The 22957-nt window shown below is 43.7% G+C and overlaps 1 long non-coding RNA gene and 2 pseudogenes across 3 annotated transcripts in view; 1 reads left to right on the forward strand and 2 right to left on the reverse strand.

Annotated features, from left to right (window-relative positions):
* LOC309855994 overlaps positions 1-16201 on the reverse strand; it is a 42286-nt gene extending 26085 nt beyond the window's left edge. Inside the window, exon 1 of the long non-coding RNA XR_014307025.1 lies at positions 15953-16201. This is a non-coding gene — a long non-coding RNA (uncharacterized lncRNA). The remainder of the gene's footprint in view (positions 1-15952) is intronic.
* On the forward strand, positions 2637-3640 carry LOC309855815 (RNA polymerase II subunit A C-terminal domain phosphatase SSU72 pseudogene; annotated as a pseudogene). The gene has a single exon. The product of its transcript is annotated as an RNA polymerase II subunit A C-terminal domain phosphatase SSU72 pseudogene (transcript).
* Positions 16202-17291: 1090 nt separating the features above from the next.
* LOC309855694 (UPF0489 protein C5orf22 pseudogene) lies at positions 17292-18539 on the reverse strand (annotated as a pseudogene). The gene has a single exon. The product of its transcript is annotated as a UPF0489 protein C5orf22 pseudogene (transcript).
* Between the last annotated feature and the right edge of the window lie 4418 nt (positions 18540-22957).

Raw genomic sequence — 22957 nt, forward strand, 5'->3', positions numbered from 1 at the left:
TTAACCCACTGAGTCACCCAGGCGCCCGATAAATAAAATAAAAATGTTAGATTACTAGCATCTTAAAGGCAAACTTTCCAACTGGAGCTCCCTGTATCATTTAAAAAAAAAAAAACACCTTAGTTTTATTGAGGTGTAACTAACATACTAGTTTCAGGTATACAACATGATTCAGTATTTGTACATACTGAGAAATGATCACAGCAATAAGTCTAATTAACATCCATAATTATAATTTTTTTTCTTGTGATGGGAACTTTTAAGAGACACTCTTTTTTTTTTTTTAAGATTTTATTTATTTATTTGTCAGAAAGAGAGAGAGAGAGGGAGCACAAGCAGGGAGAGCAGCAGGCAGAGGGAGAAACAGGCTCCCCACGGAGCAAGGAGCCCAATGCAGGACTAAATCCCACGACCCTGAGATCATGATCTGAGCCAAAGGCAGATGCTTAACCGACAGAGCCACGCAGGTGCCCCAAAGAGTGACTCTCTTAACAATTTCCAAATATACAATACAGAACTACTAACTATAGCCATCATGTCATACATTATATCCCCAGGACTAATTCATTTTATAAATGGGTTTGCACCCTTTGACACCCTTTCCCCATTTTACACACACACCCCCATTCCCTACCTCTGGCAACCATCAATCTGTTCTATGTATCTACGTACCAGTATGTCCTATGTATCTATGAATTTGGTTGGGTTTTTTGTTTGTTTGTTTTAAAGATTTTATTTTTAAGTACTATCTACACCAAACATGGGGCTTGAACTCAAAACCAGAGACACAGGCTCTTCTGACCCAGCCAGCCAGGTGCCCCTGGTATTTTTGGTTTTGGTTTTAGAGTCTATTTTCAAGTGAGATCATATGGTATTGGTCTTTCTCTGAGTTAGTTCACTTAGCATCATGCCCATAGGTCTATCCATGATCAAATGACAAGATTTCATTCTTGCTTATGCTCTAATGATACTCTATTGTGTGTGTGTATACACACACACACACACACCACATATATCTTATCTGTATCAATATCACAATTTTTTAACCATTCATCCATCAGTGGACACTTATGTTACTTCCGTATCTTGAGTATTGTAAACAATGCTGCAATGAACATGGGGCTGAAGATACCTTTTTGAGTTACTGTTTTTGTCTTCTCCAGATAAACACCCAAAAAGCAGAACTGCTGGATCACATGGTAGTTCTAGGTTTAATTTTTTGAGGAACTTTCCTACTATTTTCCACAGTGGCTGCACCAGACTGCATTCTCATCAACACTGCGCAAGGGTGCCCACTACCTCAAGCCTCATGCTGTATCATTTTCAGTTCCTTTTTCTACATTAACTTTTTGATCCTGAAGCCTTGCCTGAAGTACACTGTTTTGGTTGCTGCTGCTCTTATTTTTTTTTTCCTCACAGGTGCCAAAACAACCTTTATCTCATTCAGGTGAGGCAGAAGCGAAGATGGTCATCCTACACAGCGTTCCTGTCTCTCCAATTAAAATGGAGTCTCCAGTAAACTCTGACATAGTGTTAAGATTAAGGCCCCAAAGATAAATGCTACCCCGGAAGCTGCATGTACCCTTTCCACTTATATCCCATTGGCCAAAACTTGATTTTAGGATTCTACGACTGCATCTACCTGTAAGGGAAGTTGAGAAATGTAAATTTTTAGTTAGGTGGCCATGTACCTAGCTGAGAAATGAACCATTCGAAGAGGACAAAGAAGAGGGGCACCTGGGTGGCTCAGTCAGTCAAGTGTCAGCCTTTGGTTTGGGTCATGATCCCAGAGTCCTAGGATCAAACCCCGCATTGTGCTCCCTGTTCAGCGGGGAGCCTGGTTCTCCCTCTCCCTCTGCTGCTCCCCCTGCTTGTACACACTCTCTCTCAGTCTAATAAAAAATAAAAAATTTTAAAAAGAGGACAAACAGGAGAAGGGACGCCATGCAGCAACTGGAAGTCTGTGCTGTATCAGTCAGTTACTGATGCCTAAAAAACCATCCCCAAAGTGTGGAGCCTAAAACAGCTATCATTCTATTTCTCACAACTCTGTAAGTCAGGAATTTGGGGCAAGGGGAAGTGGGGTGGGTGCTCCACATTTTGGCTGAGGCTAGAGAACCCAAATACCCACACCACTGATTAAGCAACTGGGATAATTCAAACAACTGGGGGATGAGTAGGATGTTTGGCCCTCTGTCTTCTCATGGTGATGGCAACATTCACTCACGTATCTGGGCAGCTTGGTTCTCCTTCAAGTGAGTTCTCTCTCTCCCACAAGATAGCCTGGGCTTCTTTACACGGTAGCTGGAAATTCCCTCAAGCAAAAGTGGGACACACAGGCCTCTTGAGCCATGGACTCAGACCCCTCCCCCACATCCATGTGACTTCAGTCACATTCTATTTATCAAAAATGTCAAGGCCAACTGAGACTTCAAGAGTAGACCGTTCTACCTACTGATCTGCAAAGACACTTAGCAAAGAGGTGTGAACATTGGGATATATAACTCATTGGGAACTATTTTTTAGAAACTACTACACCCAGCAGTGCGGAAGGCCAAGGGGACGCTGTACGCACGTACGCACCACACGCCTTTCAATGCGCTACGTCAGGGACGCCACCGCCTTGGCGTCACGACTTCCGGACGCCACAGTCGCCATTTTCTAGCAAAGAAACACCGCTGTTAGGTGGGGAGCTTAGGACCGGTTGTGTCGCAGTTGGTATGGCAGCCGCTATGTCGACGCTGCCGCTGCGAGTGGCGGTGGTGTGCTCGAGCAACCAGAACCGGAGCATGGAAGCGCACAACATCCTCAACAAACGGGGATTCATCGTCCGTTCTTTTGGAACGGGAACCCATGTGAAGCTCCCGGGACCAGCACCTGACAAGCCAAATGTTTACGATTTCAAAACGACCTACGACCAGATGTACAACGACCTCGTTCGCAAGGATAAAGATCTCTACACGCAGAACGGCATTTTACATATGCTGGATAGAAATAAGAGGATCAAGCCCCGCCCAGAAAGGTTCCAGAACTGTAGAGATATTTTCGATCTGATTCTTACCTGTGAAGAGAGAGTGTACGATCAGGTGGTGGAAGATCTGACTTCAAGAGAGCAAGAAACCTGCCAGCCGGTACATGTGATCAACGTGGATATCCAAGACAACCTTGAAGAAGCCACCCTGGGCGCCTTCCTCATCTGCGAGCTATGCCAGTGCATTCAGCACACCGACGACATAGATAACGACATCGACGAGCTGCTCCAAGAGTTTGAGGAGAAGAGCGGCAGAGCCTTCCTGCACACTGTCTGCTTCTACTAACTGGCCTGACCTGACCTGGCATTGGTTGCACTGCCCACCCTCAAGAAGCCATTTTTTTCAGCTTTCTTTTGTTAGTACTTTGAACTTCTTCATGTCCATTTTTACTTATTCTGCTGGTGGTGGGTAGTGGTACCCAATAAACGGTACTTATGAAATGAGAAGATACACATCAAGGCCAAACCAACACCAGTCAAGTTTGTTCTCTCCCGCTTTTGTTTGTGAGTGGGATGTTGATTATAAAGTTTTTTCCTTTAACAAACAAACAAACGAACAAAAAAAAAAAAACAAAAAACAAAAAAACCTTTAAATAAACAGTGGTTTATTTGTCCCATATCTCTGTTGTTTTCATTGTTGTTTCTCCCCTGCCCCCACCCCCAAACTTTCTGAAATGTACAAAATAATGGGCTTTATCTTATTAGAAAAGAATGGAATTGTCTAGTAAATATAAGCTGCCGGTTAAAAAACAACAACAACAAAAAACGATGGGGTGGGGGGTGCAGATGGAGAGCGTCTGGGTGGCTTGGTTAAGTGGTTAAGTGCTTGACTCTTAATTTTAGCCAGGGTCATAATCTCAGGGTGCCGGGATACAGCCCCCATGTGGGGCTCTACTCTGAGCTTAGAAACTGCTTGGGATTTTCTATCCCTCTCCTCTGCCTCTTCCCCTCCTCCCCTATTGTGTGCTGTCTCTCTTAAAAAAAAAATAATCTACCAAAACTGCCACTGGAGGTGTATTAGTCTGCTTGGGTTGGGATAAGAAAATACCATGGGGGGGGCACGGGTAGGAGGCACAAGTCGGGAGGGGGCAGTGAGCAAGAGGGAAGAAGGTAGAGGAGACATGAAGGGAGGGGCAAGGTGGGGTAGAGGCAGCAGGAGAAGCAGGGGAGCCAGAGGCAAGTGGGAGTCAGACGGGGAGAGGGGTGGTGGTGGGGGAGCAGGGGGATGAGAGTAGCGGGGAGGGAGAGGGGGGAGCAGGAGGTAGCGGAACGGCAGACGTGGGGGTAGGGTGCAGGGGCCGGTGGAAGTGTGAGTCAGGAGAAGGGAGGGGGTGAGAGGGCCAGGGGGAGGGAGGGTGAGAGGAGAACAAGGGGATGGCCAGGTGCAAGGGAGAGGGGCAGTATCGGTGAGGGGGGAGGCGGACGGGGCCATGGGGGAGGGGAGCGGAAGGAGCAGTGTAGGGGGCACAGATTGCAAGAGGGGAGGCAGAAGGGGTTGGAAGGCAGATGGGGGGCCAAGGGGGCGGGTGGGGGACATGGGCTGCGGTAGGGGAGAGGGCTGTCAGGGGCAGGGAGAGGGGGGTAGAAGACATGGGGTTAGGGGGCACAGGGTAGGAGGGGGCAGGCAGAGGAGGGGTGAGGGGGTGGCAGGGAGAGGGGGCAGCAGGGGGAAGGGGGGTGGGGAAGGGAGGAGGCAGGGGTGGAGGGGAGTGGTGGGGGAGGGGGGAGGGGAGGGCCTAGGGCTTAAACAACAGAAATTGATTTCCTCAGAGTTCTGGAGGCTGGAAGTCCAAAATCAACATGCAGGCAGGGTTGGTTTCCCATGAGGCCTCTCTCCTTGACTTGCAGAGGGCCACTTTCTCCCTGTGTACACACATGGCCTTTCCTCTTGTGGTACTGTGTTTTATCACAAGAAATACATATTTGGGGATGCCTGGGTGGCTCAGTGGGTTAAGTGTCTGCCTTTGGCTCAGGTCATGATCCCAGGTCCTGGGGTCCAGCCCCACACTGGGCTCCCTGCTCAGCGGGGATCCTGCTCCTCCCTCTGCCCTTCACCCTGCTTCTGTTTGCTCTCTCTCTCTCAGATACATAAATAAGATCTTAAAATTATATATATATATATATATATATATATATATATATATATATATATTTGATCTCCATTCCCATTTCTGGCACAGAGCTCCTAAAACTACCGGAGTTTTCTAAGTCAGGAGAGCCATAAAGCTGTCCTTTTTTAGGTTACCAAGGTGATTTTGGGACTCCATTTAAGGATGGGGGGCTGGTTGCCAGGGCACCCAATCCTGTGATTGGAGGGTTGGAATGTTCAGCTCCCCTTCAGGCCCAATCTCACCAAGGGGGAGAGGGGCTGGAGGGTCAATCAATTGTCAATGGCCCCCAATTTAATCAATCTTGCCTAAGTAATGAAGCCTCCATAAAAACCCAAACGGACAAGGTTTGGAGAGCTTCCAGGCTGGAGAATCAGAATACACCAGGTGCCACTGTATGGGGCCCCAGACTCCACAGGGATAGAAGCTCCTTTCTTTGGGATTTCACCTTATGTATCTCTTCACTGGCTGTTGATCTGCTTACTTTAGTATGCATTATAACGAACCAGTAATCTAATAAATAAAATATCTGAGGTCTGCAAGCGGCTCTGGCAAATTAACTGAACCCAAAGAGGAGGCTGGAGACTCCAACCTATAGCCAGTTGGCCACCTACACAGGTGACAGCTGGGCTTGTGAGTGGCGGCTGGGGGGGTGGGGGCAGTTTTGTGGGACAGAACCCTTCACCTGTGGGATCCAATACTATCTCCAGATAGTGTCAGAATAGAGTTGAACTGTAGGACACTAAGCAGGTGTCTAAGAGCTGCTTGGTGGTGTGGGGGGAAACCCATATGCTGTAACTGGTGACCAGAATCCTTACCTCTGTGCTTACATGTCGTTTCTGTCTCCTCCTCTTCTTATAAGAACACCAGTCAGATTAGATTAAGGCTCTATCCGTTCACCTCATTTAAACTTAATTACCTCTTTAAAGGCCCCATCTCCAAATACAGTCACAGTGGGGGCTAGGGTTTCAACATATGAATCTGAGGACACAATCCAGTTGATAATGGGGGTACTATATTAAGTTTGATCAATTATTTATGAGACTGATAATTTGCTTTTGAATTCCAGCAAATAAATACTGGTGACTTGGTTTGGTTATAGATGTACATTTGAGAGATTTGAAAGAAACCAGAAATTAAACATATTTTTACACCTTTTCTGAAGAAATCTCTCTCTTAAAAAAAAAAAAATGTAGTAGCCTACTTAGATGTAGAAATGCTGGAAAGAGCACCCTTGTAACAACAACAACAAAGTCTGGATAATCTGAAAATCGCAACTCTCCTTGAACTCATCAGAGAGCTGAGGTCACAGGGCACCCAAATGACCTGATCCTTAAGGAGAGACAGGTGCCTTGGTGAGATAAGGGGAGGTAAGAGTGAGCATTTGTTTGCCTGGGGCAGATGCCACTGTACACTGGAAAAAGGGGACAGAGTTGACAATGTGTAAGATCAGATGAGCAGGAGGTAGGGGAGCAAGATGGTGGTGGAGGAGGAGACCTAAACATCATCTGGTCCCAGGGATTCAGCTAGATATCAAACCATTCTGAACACCTACGAACTTAGCAGGAACAGAAAAGCGACCACTTTCTGGAAGGTAGGACGTGTGGAGAAGTGAATCCGAAGTGATGGGAAGAGAGACTGCGGTGGGGCAGGGGTTTGGGGGGGGGCGGTGGCTCCCGGCAAGCGGCAGAACAGCGGAACACAAAATTGGAACTTTTAGAAGTCTGCTCCACTGAGGGATGTTTCTCCAGAAGCTAAGAGCCCTCACGGGGACAGTGTGGTCTCAGGTCACTCGGAGTCACAGAAAGGCCGGGGGTGTCTGAGTGCAGCAGAGCTCCCGGGTACTGGCGCAGGGAAGCCGGCTACAGAGACGGAGCTAAGGAGGGGGCTCTCAGCTTGGGGTTACCTTAAACCGTGATCCAAGGCACAGTTGGGTCATCTACTCTTTTAGGAGGGGCCCCAAAAGTGGCAGATCTGGAGAGACCCCCTCCTTCCTCTCCCGGGAGGAGCAGTATGGCAGTGCACTGTAGGAATCTGCTGGGTTTGGAGACTCCACACGTGTTTGAACGTCAGAAATAGAAATTCTTGGTCACAGGCGGGTGAGCATGGAGTGGGGCCAGAGACCAGGGAGATGGGAGTGACTGACCACTTTTCTCCAAGGATGCACTGAGGAATGGGACCCCAAGCCCTCGGCAACACCCCGCCGGAGGCTGGGAGGCCACCATCTGTATTCCCATCCTCCAAAGCAGTACGGAAAGCGTTCAGGGAACAAAAGCTCACCAGTGCGAACCAGAGCACATTGCTTAGCTTGACTCCTGGAAAGGACAGTGCGATTCCACCTCAGGCAAAGTTATTTGAGACTCATGGCAACAGACCCCTCCCCTAGAAGAGTAACAAGAACATCCAATCAAGACCAAGTTCACCGATCAATGAGAACATCAAAACTTCAGAGCTATGGGAATGCAGCACACGGAATCCATGGCTTTTTTTTTTCCCCATGATGCTTTAGTATTTCACAGTTCAATCTTTAAAATTTTTTTCTTTTTCTATTATTTACAGTTTTCCTCATTCCAATATTAACGTTTTTCTTAACTTTTTATCTTATCAACTCCTTTTTTTAAGAATTTTTTTAAAAAGGTTTTATTTACTTATTTGATAGAGACCACAAGTAGGCAGACAGGCAGGGGGGCGGGGTACAGGAAGCAGGCTCCCAGATGATCAGAGACCCCAATGTGGAGCTCAATCCCAGGACCCTGAGATCATGACCTGAGCTGAAGGCTGAGCCTTAACCTACTGAGCCACCCAGGCAACCCTTATCAATACCTTTTTAAAAATCTTTTTAAATATTCATTATTATAGTCATATTCTATCCATTCATTGCATTTAAGCTTATTTTATGTATACATATAGGTCTTTCTTCCTTTAAAATTTTGGGATACGTTTCTTCTAACATATCAAAATATACCTAAATCTAGCACATTGCTTTGTTCTAGTCTCCAGCCTGATCACATTCATTCCTTTTTCTTTTTTCCAACCAACTTCTTATCTTATCAATTCCTCTTTTAGAATGTTTTTTAATGTTCATCTTTACAGTCATATTCCATCCCTTCATTGGGTTTTCCCTTATTTTCATATATATGTAAGTTTTCTTTCTTTAAAATTTTAGGAGGCAGTTTCTTCTAATAGACCAAAATATACCCAAAATCAAGTGTCTCTGTTCTCTTCACCAGTTTTATATATATATATATATATATATTCCCCCCCTTCTTCTCCCCCCAGTTTCAGGTCTCTTCCAATTCGGTTAGTGTATATTTTTCTTGGGTCATTGCTACCCTTTCAGTATTTTGTTCTTTCATTCATCTATTCTTATTTGGATAAAATGACAAGGTGGAAAAACTCACCTCAAAAAAAGAACAAGAGGCAGTACCCAAAGCTAGGGACCTAATGAATACGGACATTAATACAATATCAGAACTAGAATTCAGAATGACAATTATCAAGGTGCTAGCTGGGGTTGAAAAAAGCATGGTAGATAGTAGAGAATCCCTTTCTGGAGAAATAAAAGAACTAAAATAAAACCAAGTTGAAATTTAAAAAGCTAATAATGAAGTACAATAAGAAAATGGAGGCTCTTACTGCTAGGATAAATGAGACAGAACAGAGAATTAGTGATACAGAAGATCAAATGATGGAGAATAAAGAAGCTGAGAAAAAGACAGATATAAACAACTACTGGGCCATGAGGGGAGAATTCAAGAGATAAGTGATACCCTAAGACGAAACTCTACCAGAATAATTGGGATCCCAGAAGAAGAAGAAAGAGGGAGGTAGGCAGAAGGTATATTGGAGCAAATTATAGCAGAGAATATCCCTAATTTGGCAAAGGGAACAAGCATCAACATCCAGGAGGCACAGAGAACCCCCCTCAAAATCAATAAAAATAGGTCCACACACTGTCATCTAATAGTAAAACTTAGAAGTCTCAGTGACAAAGAAAATTCTGAAGGCATCTTGGGACAAGAGGTCTGAAACATATAATGGTACAAATATCAGATTGGCACCCGACCTATCCACAGAGACCTGGCAGGCCAGAAAGGACTGGCATTATACATTCAGAGCACTAAACAAGAAAAATATGCAGCCAAGAACACTATATCCAGTTAGGCTGACATTGAAAATAGGAGAGATAAAAAGCTTCCAGGACAAATAAAAACTAAAAGAATTTGCAAACACCAAACCAGCCCTACAGGAAATATTGGAAGGGGTCCTCTAAGCAAAGAGAGAGCCTAAAAGAAACAGACCAGAAAGAAACAGAGACAAGATACAGTAACAGTCACCTGACAGGCAATACAATGATACTAAATTCATATCTTTGAATAGTTACCCTGAATGTAAATGAGTTAAGTGCCCCAATCAAAAGACACAGGGTATTAGAATGGATAAAAAAAACAAGACCCATTGATATGCTGTCTACCAGAAACTCAGATGAGGAAAGACATTATATCATACTTAAAGGGTCTGTCCAAAAAGAGATCTAACAATTTTAAATATCTTTGCCCCTAACATGGGAGAGGCCAAATATATAAACCAGTTAATAACAAAATCAAAGAAACATATTAAAAATAATACAATAATAGTAGGGGACTTTAACACCCCCCTCACTGAAATGGACACATCATCTAAGCAAAAGATCAACAAGGAAATAAAGGTTTTAAATGACACACTGGACAAGATAGACATCACAGATATATTCAGAACATTCCATTGCACAGAATACACATTCTTCTCTAGTGCACACGGAACATTCTGCAGAATAGATCACATCCTGGGTCACAAATCAGGTCTCCACCAGTACCAAAAGACTGGGATCATTCCCTGCATATTTTCAGACCACAATGCTTTGAAACTAGAACTCAACCACAAGAGGAAAGTTAGAAAGAACTCAAATACATGGAGGCTAAAGAGCATCCTACTAAAGAATGACTGGGGCAATGAGGAAATTAAATAAGAATTTTTAAAAATTGATGGAAATAAATGAAAATGAAAACACACTTGTTCAAAATCTTTGGGACACAGCAAAGGCAGTTCTGAGAGGAAAGTATATATCAATATAAGCCTTTCTCAAGAAACAAGAAAGGTCTCAAGTACACAACCTAACCCCACACCTAGAGGAGCTGGAGAAAGAACAGTAAAGAAAGCCTAAACCCAGCAGGAGAAGAGAAATAATAAAGATCAGAGCAGAAATCAATGAAATAGAAACAAACAAACAACAACAACAACAACAAAAAACAGTAGAACAAATCAACAAAAGTAGGAGGTGGTTCTTTGAAACAATTAATAAAATTGATAAATCCCTGGCCAGACTTATCAAAAAGAAAAGAGAAATGGCCCAAATTAATAAAATCATGAATGAAAGAGGAGAGATCACACCAACACCAAAGAAATACTAACTATTATAAGAACACATTATGAGCAAGTATACACTAGCAAATTTGACAATCTGGAAGAAATGGATGCATTCCTAGAGACATATAAACTACCAAAATTGAACCAGGAAGAAATGGAATACCCGAACAGACCCGTAACCAATAAGGAGATTGAAGCAATAATCAAAAATCTCCCAACAAACAAGAGCCCAGGGCCAGATGGCCTCCCAGGGGAATGCTACCAAACAGTTAAAGAAGAATTAATACCTATTCTCCTGAAACTATTCCAAAAAAAAAAAAAAAAAAAAAAAAAGAAAGAAAGAAAAGAAAAGAAAAAAGAAAGAAAGAAAGAAAAGAAATGGAAGGAAAACTTCCAAACTCATTTCATGAGCCCGGTATTACTTTGATCCCAAAACCAGACAAAGACCCCATCAAAAAAGGAGAATTACAGACCAATATCCTTGATGAACACGGTGGCAAAAATTCTCACCAAAATACTAGCCAGTAGGATACAACAGTACGTTAAAGATTTTTTTTATTTATTTGACAAACAGAGATCACAAGTAGGCAGAGAGGCAGGCAGAGAGAGGGGGGAAGCAGGCTCCCTGCTGAGCAGAGATCATGACCTGAGCTGAAGGCAGAGGCTTAACCCACTGAGCCACCCAGGTGCTCCCCAACAGTACATTAAAAGGATTATTCACCACAACCAAGTGGGATTTATTCCTGGGCTGCAAGGTTGGTTCAACATCCACAAATCAATATGATACAATACATTAATAAAAGAAAGAACAAGAACCATATGATACTCTCAATAGATGCTAAAAAAGCATCTGACAAAGTACAGCATCCTTTCTTGATCAAAACTCTTCACAGTGTAAGGATAGAGGATACATACCTCAATATCATCAAAGCCATCTTTGAAAAACCCACAGTGAATATCATTCTCAATGGGGAAAAACTGAGAGCTTTCCCCCTAAAGTCAGGAACATGGCAGAGCTGTCCACTATCACCACTGCTATTCAACATAATACTGGAAGTCCTAGCCTCAGCAATCAGACAACTAAAAGAAATAAAAGGCAAACAAGAAGTCAAGCTCTGACTTTTTACAGATGGTACTTCATGTGAAAAACCCAAAAGACTCCACTCCAAAACTGCTAGAACTCATACAGGAATTCAGTAAAATGTCAGGATATAAAATCAATGCACAGAAATTAGCTGCATTTCTATACACCAACAGCAAGAAAGAAGAAAGAGAAATTAAGGAGTCGATTCCATTTACAATGACACCCAAAACCACAAGATACCTAGAAATAAACCTAACCAAAGAGGCAAAGAATCTATACTCAGAAAACTATAAAGTACTCATGAAAGAAATGGAGGAAGACACAAAGAAAGGGAAAAAATATTCCATGCTCATGGATTAGAAGAACAAATATTGTGAAAATGTCTATGTTACATAAAGCATCTACACATTTAATGCAATCCCTATCAAAATACCATAAGAATGGAACAAATAATCCTAAAATTTATGTGGAACCAGAAAAGACCCTGATTAACCAGAGGAATGTTGAAAAAGAAAACCAAAGTTGGCAGCATCACAGTGCTGGACTTCAAGCTCTATTACAAAGCTGTAGTCATTAAGACAGTATGGTACTGGCACAAAAACAGACATATAGATCAATGGTACAGAATAGACTGCCCAGAAATGGACCCTCAACTCTATGTTCAACTAATCTTCGACAAAGCAGGAAAGACTATCCAATGCAAAAAGTCTCTTCAGCAAATGGTGTTGGGAAAATTGGACAGCCACATGCAGAAGAATGAAACTGGACCATTCCCTTATACCACACACGAAAATAGACTCAAAATGGATGAAAGACCCCAATGTGAGACAGGAATCCATCCAAATCCTTGAGAACACAGGCAGCAACCTCTTCAACCTCAGCCATAGCAACTTCTTCCCAGAAACATCGCCAAAGGCAAGGGAAGCAAGGGCAAAAATGGGGACTTCATCAAGATCAAAAGCTTTTGTACAGCAAAGGAAACAGTCAAAAAAACCAAAAGAGAACCAGTGGAATAGGAGAAGATATTTTCAAATGACATATCATATACAGGGCTAGTATCCAACATCTATAAAAACTTATCAAACTCAATACCCAAAGAACAAATAATCCAATCAAGAAATGGACAGGAAAAAAAAGAAATGGGCAGAATATTGAGTAAACAAGTTAGAGTTTTTATTATTTGTTTGTTTTTTAAGCACTTTAAAGATGGCACTTTGTGTTCTGACTTGGCATGATTTCTGATGAGGTAGGAATTACAGCCGACTTCTCATCAAAAATCATGCCAAGTCAGAAGTAAGTTGCCATCTTTAAACTGCTTAAAAAACAAAGAAACAAAAAAAACCCCTAACTTGTTTACCTAAAATTCTATACCCAGCTAAATATTTTTTCAAAACTGGGGCAGGGCACCTGGGTGGCTCAGTGGGTTAAGTATCAGGTCATGATCCCAGGGCTCTGGGATCCGGCACCTCTTTGGGCTCCCTGCTCAGTGGGAAGTCTGCTTCTCCCTCTGCCTGCTGTTCCCCCTACTTGTGCTCTCTTTCAAATAAATAAAGAAAGAAATAAAATATTTAAATAAATAGATAGATAGATAGATAGATAAATAAAAGTGGGGCACCTGGCTGGGTCAGTAGGTAGAGCATCTGATTCTTGAGCTTGAGGTGGTGAGTTAAAGCCCCACATTGGGTGTAGAGATCACTTTATATGTATATATGCATATATAATTTTTTTAAAGATTATTTCTTTATTTAACAGAGAGAGAGATCACAAGTAGGCAGAGAGGCAGGCAGAGAGAGAGGGGGAAGCTGGCTCCCCAATGAGCAGAGAGCCCAATGCGGGGCTCGATCCCAGGACCCCAAGATCATGACCTGAACCAAAGGCAGAGGCTTAACCTGCTGAGCCACCCAGGTGCCCTATTTTTTTTTTTTTTTAAGTATAAAGAGAATTAGGAAAAGAATTTTTAAAAATCACTTATTCAGAATTGGCATTTTGACTTTTTAGAAATGCAAGAAAGGTGAATATGTGAGGTGATGGAAATATTAATAAACTTAATGGGAAGAATCTGTTCACAATGTATATTCAATCATATTGTTCACTTTATCTTACTATTTTACTTATCAAGTATACCTCAATAAAGCCGAGAGAAAAAGAAATGCAACAAACATACTTTCATTTAAATACATACATAGAGAGAGAGAAGGACTCTCTCAAAGACAAAAATGAGAGAATTCATTGCCAGCAAAGCTGCACCATAAGAAATGGGATAGACAAAACGAATTTGGGGGTGCCTGGGTGGCTCAATCGGTTAAGCATCTATCTTCTTCAGCTCAGGTCATGGTCTCAGGGTCCTGGAATGGAGTCCTGAGTTGGGCTCCCTGCTCAACGAGGAGTCTGCTTCTCCCTCTCCCTCTGTGCTCTCTCTCTCTCTCTCTGTCCCTCCTCTGCTCTTGCTCTCTCTCAAATAAATAAAATCTTTAAGGAAAAAAAAGAAGAAATATGGTAGCAGACCCTTGGATCTACACAAATAAAGGAAGAAGGCTAGAAATGAAACAAATGAAGGCAAATAAATACTCATTTAATTTGGGGGGATTGCTCTTAAAGATAAATGTCTAGGGGCGCCTGGGTGGCTCAGTGGGTTAAAGCCTCTGCCTTCTGCCCAGGTCATGATCCCAGGGTCCTGGGATCGAGCTCCGCATCAGGCTCTCTGCTTAGCGGGGAGCCTGCTTCCTCCTCTCTCTGCTTCCTTGTGATCTCTCTCTCTGTCAAAAAAAAAAAAAAAAAAAAGATAAATGTCTAAGTCAGTGTGGCTGCTATGCTGATAGCAATGCATTATGTGTTTATAGCTTATACAAAAATAAAATGGAGACACCTGGGTGGCTCAGTGGGTTAAGCATCTGCCTTTGGCTCGGGTCCTGATCAGGTTCCTGGGATCTCCTGCATTGAGCTCCCCACTCAGTGGGAAGCCTGCTTGTCTCTCTCTCTCTCTCTCTCTGCCCCTCCACCCACTCGTGCTTGCCCCCCACCAAATAATAAAATCTTTAAAAAAGGAACAACAAAACGGGGCACCCAGGGTGGCTCAGTTGGTTAAGTGTTTGCCTTTGGTGCAAGTCATGATCCCAGGGTCCTAGGACTGAGTCCCACATCGGGCTCCTTGCTCAACAGGGAGCCTGCTTCTCCCTCTGCTTGTTGCTCCCCTTCTTATGCTCTCTCTCATACAAATAAATAAATAAAATCTTTAAAAATACCAAAACAGTAAAATGTAAGATGGGGTGAGGCATTGGTAGTAGGCTCTTTTCACAGTCTTTCCATGTGAAATGGTACATTATTTGAAGGTAAATGCTAATTACTGCAAACTCTAAGGCAACTGTTAAAAAAAATTTTTTTTTACAGCATTCAATGGTTTAACATGCTGTCCTGGATTCTTGAGGTTGTTGGTCAGCAACTTAACACTATTCCCTCTTCTATACTCTCCCAAGTATGGCCCCATCCAGAGGCCAGGGAACTACATTTTCCATCATTCCATGCCAAATGGGTTGCTAATTAGATTCTACCCAGTAATCTATTATTACTCACAGTATTAATGTTCTATCAAGTCACTGTGAATACCTGAGTTAGTGGATACTGACCCACTGCTCCCAGTGCAAATACTGGTTTAGGTTCTGGAAGAGTCTTTGATCAAACCATTTTTGAGAACTGATCAATATATAACCTTGTTTTATGTGTGTTTCTGTTGAAAAATACCTTATTTAATATATATCATTGATTGGTTAGCATTGAATTCATGGTCAACAGCCCTATGAATCTGGCCTAAATGAAACTTATCCAACACACGTATCTTCTCCATAAGGCATATCACAGCCTCTTTGGCACTACATCTGGGGGCCATTTGAAGTAGCAAAGTCACCAAAAAAAGCACAAAAATGTGACAAACACAAATTTAACTAAACCACATCAGGATACTAGTTTATAGTTTGAGAACAGAAACAAGATGTCAGAGCTTCACCTTGCTATAGCCCCCCTACCTTGGAAAAGGTGCACTGGGTGACTCAACTTTCTTGCTCATCTGTACAAGTCCGTGAATCACCGTGAACAGACCCTGAGTATTGATTTGGGGGTTATGCATACATTTTAGCAAGGCAGCAAACCTGCAAATAGGAACCCACAGATAACAAGCATCTCCTGTTTTTGCACAAGACTCAGAAGGCCAAAGGGAGACAAAAAGCCGTAATCATTACTGCTTGTCCCCAAACAGCAGGCAGACACAAAGGGCAGAGCAAGTGGACATTTTCAGGGCCACCGCCAAGCACTTCCCTGAGAATCACCTACCTTGGTCTTGCAGACAGGTGCGCCCGCTCACTGCACTTTCTCTTGCTCTGGAAGTTCGAGGAAATCTGAGAGCTGGTATCCGGTTTGCTCTTCCAACTCTGCCAACTGTTTTGTAAGCGCCTCATCTCCAGAATGAAATCCGTTTCCATCTGAAATGGAGAGTGCCATCTGCTTTCCTGGCCAAACCCTGACTAATACACATTCTCTTTAAAAACCTACAGCTCAGAGGAAAATCGGAATACATCTGAAACGTCCAACTACGTGCAACTTGTCACAGCTAGGGATTTGCCAGTAAGGCTGGGCGTGACCTAATTCAAACTCAAGAGCTTTGCAAGTCACTTCAGCCTCCTCCTCCAGGAGAGGTGTGTGACAAGAGAAGTGCTTTGTCTTCAAAAGTGCTGTCCCACTTCCTATTTATACTTTCCTGGGTAAACCCTTCTCTGAGGCCACTAAGACACCGCTACAAGGATTTATGAGCCAGTGACTTATGAAGGCAGCACCTTCCAGGAGGGACCAGTGAAGGCAGTGGGGGAAAGCAGGAGAGCAAGGTGACCACCCAGCCTGGTCTAACTCTGCCCATGGGGGAGGAGGGCAGGGGCTGGGGGGGGGAGGCACTGGTATGTAAATTACGCTTTGGTGTTCCTCCTGCCTCCAGGCAGGGGAGCTGATGTTGCACACTCCAAATTCCTAGGTGTGGGCAGAGCACCTCCTGCAGTCCCAGGACCAGCCTCTGAAGAGGCTCTCACTGGGCCACCTGTTTGTTAAGTTAGCAGCAAAGGTAACGAAGTTAGAGAAGAGGCACCTAGAAACTATGAAAAGGATCCAAAAAGAGCTATGGGGAGGGGTGCCTGGGTGGCTCAGTGGGTTAAGCCTCTGCCTTTGGCTCAGGTCATGATCCCAGGGTCCTGGGATCAAGCCCCACATCAGGGCTCGCTGCTTGGCAGGGAGCCTGCTTCCTCCTCTCTCTCTCTCTCTGCCTGCCTCTCTGCCTGCTTGTGATCTCTGTCTGTCAAATAAATAAATAAATCTTTAAAAAAAAAAAAAAAAGAGGGAGAGAGCTGTGGGGAAAACCCACGGTGTCTGCCCCACTCTTTCTTTCATGAAATGGAGAAGTCAAGATAGCTGGGTGATTAAGCCCCAACACTCCAACTAGAGTTCAAATCCCAGCTGCAGCAGATGCTGAATTGACCCCTAATATCCATTCTTTTTAATACAAAAGTTCTGATTGTCAGCTATGCTGTGGCTGGGCATAAAAGCCAGATTGCCCAGCCTCCCTAAAAGCCATGTGTGACCAGTGTGAGATGAGCAGTAATTTGGGGTGCGACTACCATGAAGTATCTTTATTTATTTTTTTTAAAGTTAATATAAAAGCATTTATTTCCATCTTCTCTGGAAAACATATTTACAAATAAGTTAATGAAAACCCTGTTATTACATCAAGATGTAATAGGAGCCTAGTGTTTTGTTGTTTCAGGATGGAGAGCATTCTGCTAAGTACACCAGGTGAATGTCTACAGCTCCATAGAGGGAGCGTAGCACATTGAGGACTTTTTCTTGAATGGTGTCAACTTGCTCAGAAGGACAGTAATCATCCAGACTTGACCTTGCAATTGTCACAAGAGTAGGTTTTGGTAAATTTTTCAGTAAATAATATACAAACTGAATAAGATATTCAATTTCTTGTTCTGTGCTGATATGGTGAGGAAGTTCGGAGTAATCACAGGTTAGACCAGCCTGGTGAACCATTTCATAGTCTGGTACTTCCATCCATTTTTTCAAACTCTGTACAAGTGGAATTAGTGATTCCATTCCAGGGTTTGAAGCCCATTTCTGTACAGTTTCTTCATCATCACCATCACATAAATCAGCAAAAGCAGCTTCTAAATCTTCTAACTGATGAATTCGAGTATCAACACAATCTACCAAATCTTCCTCTGTCAGGTTGGTACCAGGTTTTTTAAACTGGTACAATTCTTGTAAGATTTTGTACTCTTCCTGAGTGAACATTTCTTTGAAGGGATTCTTGACTGAAAAAAAAAAATCCAAGTCAATATCTAACACAAATGCATCCCCTTTCTTCAAAATTTCCAGAATTTCCCCAGTGCTGACTGTAGTCTGACATTCTTGACTTTCAGAAGAACATGAACATGATTGTTCTAGGCAAATCTGGCCCCTCCTCTGTGTCAATGTGTCCTTTTCCAGTCCTTCTGAGTAAGAGTCACAGTTAGTAGAAGCAGTGTTTTCTGCATCTTCCAGTGCTAGCTTTGGCTTCTTAGCAGAAGACACTGCATCATTTTCTTCTTGATTGTTACAGGGTTTATAAGGTTGTACCATAATTACATCCAATTGTAAAGGTTTTTGGTTCTCTAGTTGGTCTTCAGTTACATAAAGACCATCACTTAGAAAGTAATGATCTGTACTCGTAACCCTGATTGTTGTGGTGGGAGTGTCTCTGCCTACTAAAAAGTGATGTTTGCCCTCTCTTATTTGCTGAGCCCATGTGGGATGAAGCCATAGCACATGAGAAAAATGGCCAGCATAAACTGCAGGCATAATCCAATTCTCAATACTTAATTCTCCGAAAAGTGTTTCCATTAAGTATCTTTAAATGCAGGGAAGCCCTTCTTTGACCTTCTTCTTTTTTTTTTTTTTTTCTTTTTGTAAGTAGGCTCTACTCCCAATGTGGCCCTGGAACTCGTAATCCTGAGATTGAGTCGCATAGCTCTACCAACTGAGCAGCCAGACACCCCAACCCTCCTTCCTTCTGTTGCCTGAAGCATAGTCCTGAAGGCTGGTGCGCAAGCAGCCATTTTGAGCCATGACGTGGAGACAGAGTTGCCAGATTGAGCAAATTAAAATATTTTATTTTATTTTTTATTTTTATTTTTAGTGATTTTATTTATTTTGAGCGCCTAGGTGGCTCAGTCAGTTAAGTGGCTGCCTTCAGCTCAGGTGGTGATCCCGGGGTCCTAGGGTCAAGTCCCACATCGGGCTCTCTACTCAGCAGGAGCTGCTTCTCCCTCCCCCTGTTTTTACTCTCTCTGTGTCAAATAAATAAATAAAATCTTAAAAAAAAAAAAAAGAAAAGAAAAGATTTTATTTGTCAGAGAGAACACAAGCAGGGGGAACAGCAGGCAGAGGGAGAAGCAGGCCAGGACTCTGGGATCACAACCTGAGCCAAAGGCAGCTGCTTAACTGACTGAGTCCCCCAGGTGTCCCTAAAATATTTTATTTTAAATTAATATTTATTTAGTTAAAAGAATGTTAAGACCTTAATTTTAGTGTTTCATTTAATGATTTAATATGGTACAGCACAGACTTATGAAAAATTCATCGTTTGAAATTATAGTTGTTTTTTTTAAAGATTTTTGTTTATTTATTTAACAGAGAGATTCACAGAGAGAGAAGAAACACAAGCAGGGGGAGTGGGAGGGGGAGAGACAGGCTTCCCACTGAGCAAGGAGCCCAATGCGGGGCTCCATCCCAGGACCCTAGGCAGATGCTTAGCGACTGAGCCACCAAGGCACCCCTGAAATTACAGTTTAACTGGGTATCCTGTATCTTATCCGGCAACCCAAGGCAGAAACCATATGTCAGAGAAAGCACAGTAACAAGATAGTGGGAATCTACGTCGATTATGAAGCCACCATACGTGAGTTAGACTGCTTACCTCCAAACCCTGTAAGAAAGAATATTTACCTTGGGGGCGCCTGGCTGGCTCAGTCAGTAGAAGACGTGACGCTTGATCTCAGGGTTATGAGTTCGAGCACCACACTGGGTGGAGAGCTTGCTTAAAAAAATAAATAAAACAAAATGAAAAATAAAAGTCTGAAGCAAATATGCCATTTGGTACAGCTTGGTACAGAATTGTTAAAAAAAGAAGAAAGAATATCTTGTCTAAGTCAGTATCCCCGCGCCACCCCTCCGCAGCTGAACCCAATCCAATATCACTGGCCTTGCCACTAACTTGTTAGGTGACCCTGGGAAAGTAACCTAACCTCAAGAAACTAACCTAACCTCACCTAACCGAACTATCCATTCAGTGGGGGTGGTGATGATAATCCACTCCGCAGGAGACTGTTATGAAGGTAAAATGTTGCCAGCATTTCCAGTGGCCAGATAGGGCTGGCAGCGTGCAGGAAAAGTGAGGTGGTATTGATTCAGTGAGCTCTGTCTCTCACTTGTAAATCATCCCCAGTCCTTCCCTCCCCAGGCAAAATCCCTGCCCCCAGTCTGGCCTTGCATCTTGCCCTGAAAGACCACATTCTACCTCCTGATTTACAGAAACTGCCCCTGGGCATCGCTATTGGAACCCGTAGGCAGTGGCTTCTGAATCTATTTCCTCTCAGTCATTTTTCTAGGGATTGCCAATAAATAAATAAATAAATAAATAAATAAATAAAAATACAAAGAAACTGTGACTGAACGTGCAACCCCAAGTCTAGAACAGATAATTCTTTCTATCTTTGCTTGGAATTAGACACAAGAGGGAAACCGCCCGTTGTGTTCTCACCTTCCCTCTAAATTTAGAAATCCTAAAACATTGTTCATTATGCCAGATACTTGGTGCCTTCCTTGTGGGCCTGGAGGTTGAGAACAGAATCGCAACACTTCTTGCCTGAGAAGAGTGTATGGAACGTTAGACAGCAATCCCTGGGGACACAAGTACTCTGGGGGCCAGATTCTGCCAGCGGAAGAACCAGCTGAACCAGGGTAGGATCTCAGGCCTGGCTCAGTCCCTCCGGCAGACTGCAGGTGTCCATTTCCAGCATTCCCACGGGTCTGGTACTGGTCCATTTGAAGTCAAGTGAATTCTGCCCCAAAGGCAAGGGGAGAGCCCACCCAGGTCTGGGTGGGCTGAAATCTACAACTTGTAGATTTCCTCCTGTCAGCGTATTCTAATAGCCTGATTAGCAATTCTATTGTATTTAATTTGCACCCAGGGTAATTCACTGTCAGCCAGAAGAGCCATCAGCATGAAAAATGGCACCAAAATTAAAAACCAATAGTCAAATTTCAGTTGGAATGAGCTCTCTTGGCATAATGATGAAGCGGGATTGACTGGAGTGGTAGGTCCGGCCCACGAGGTGCGAGCATGTTAGCTGCGAATAGGCTGCCGGGAATTCGAGCCAGCAGCCAAATTAGAAAATCAAGAGAGAAAGATGTGTTAGTCCAGACCAACAATCAAGCCAAGTGCCTGCTTGCCATCTCTTAGCTCACTGTGGTGGTTTCAAAATATGTCCCCCAATTCTTTGACAGTCCTCCCATCAAAATGTGGGACACTCTAGCCCCTTCCTCGGAAGATGAGCTGGACTTCCAGACTCTCATGGAATGAACAGAATACAGCAGAAGTGATACTACATGATTTCCAAGACTAGGTCACAAAAAGTAATACAGTTTCTGTCTGGTTCTCTTTCTTGGAAGACCTGAGCTGAGGCAGAAGGGGTCCTGCTGCCCTGGTCTACCATGTTGGAAAGGCCATGGAGAGAGGCCACCTAGACATAGTAAGGGAGACCCAGAGAACCCTAGCTGGTCCACCCCTAGCTGTGGGAGTCTTCCCAGCCCAAGGATCAGACGTATGAGTGAAGAAGTCTGTGATGACTCCGGGCCCAGCAACCGTGTCACTGCAACCTAAGACATCTATAATCAAGAACTGCTTGGCTGAGCCCAGTCACACCCCAGATTTATGAGCAGCGCACATGATGGTTACAGTTTTAAACCACTGTTCTGCAGTTCTTCATTATGTGGTAAGAGCTAAGCAGAACACCCAGCATCCTTTAGTATTCCTGCCTCTGTCCCCATTGGTTCCTCTTTGTGCCCACAGGGATCCCATCAAGGGCACCCACCCCACATCCAGCCTGACACCCAGTCTACCCATGGTCTCCATCAGCCCACCCAACACTGAGCAAACAAGCCAGGACTGACAGGAGTAAATCCTACCCCTGCCCCTTTCTGGAATTTTCACCTAACCATTGTGTCATGTGGCAAGGACAAGTGTCTCACCCATTTGGGAGGCATCCCCCAGTTTGGGTAATACTGGGGAAACAAATGGTCTGCCCCCCCAATTTAGAGAAACTCAGAACTGAGCTCCTCTCCCTGATACCTCCCCCAACCCGAGCAGCCAGGGGGTCCCAAGACTTTGAATCTCAAGAAAATATAATAAAGAGACAGGGACAATACACCATTCATGGCAACATCATGGGTCCAGCAGAGAAAGTATCCTACAGCGGTGATGGGTGGGGGATGCTAGCAAGTTAGTCCTTCCCCACCCCCAAGAGTGTTTTTAGTTATGAGTCCTGCTACCCTCCTACAAGTCTGGACTATCTCATGTCTTCCAGAAATCTCTTTCCTATTGAAGTTGGCAATCATTGGTTTCAGTTGCTTGAAACCAAGAAGCCTGACTCAAAGCACCCTCACTCTAGCTGCGCCCAGAATATGAATATAAAATTAGCAAGAGGCACTGAGCTCCTCCAGGCCCCCATCAGGGAGGTCACCAAAGCTACAGGGGTCCAAGACCATGGTGAGCCGTGGTACATATTCCGTTCACCCCACTGGCTTTGGCAGAGAAACTAACCAGAGGTAACCTTTGCAAATTATATTCATTAGAGGGTCATACATCATTATGCAGGATTATCCAACATAAAAGTAATGTATTCTATCTAGATTAAACCTTCCTGTTAGTGCACACACAACACACACACAGACCCACACACGCACATTCCTTTGGGGTAGAGGTTAAAGGCCATGGTCCCTTAGCCTCTAGGAGGGTACCTAACAGAGTCCAATATTGGTGTCAAAGGCCTATGGGGCACACGCCACACAGTTCCCTCCCTCTTACGACCCAGTGCTTCTAGGCCCAATTTTCAAATGGCAAGTACTTGACTTGTAAATAGCCCCTAGTTAAGGACCAGACACAAGCTGATAGATAACCACCCCAGGCTCATCTCTCGGGTGGGAGAGCTTGGGAGCCCATGTTCCACACTGTCCCCTCGATGGAAATGACTC

The sequence above is a fragment of the Mustela nivalis genome (genome assembly GCF_964662115.1).
Source record: "Mustela nivalis genome assembly, chromosome: X".
Classification (NCBI taxonomy): domain Eukaryota; kingdom Metazoa; phylum Chordata; class Mammalia; order Carnivora; family Mustelidae; genus Mustela; species Mustela nivalis.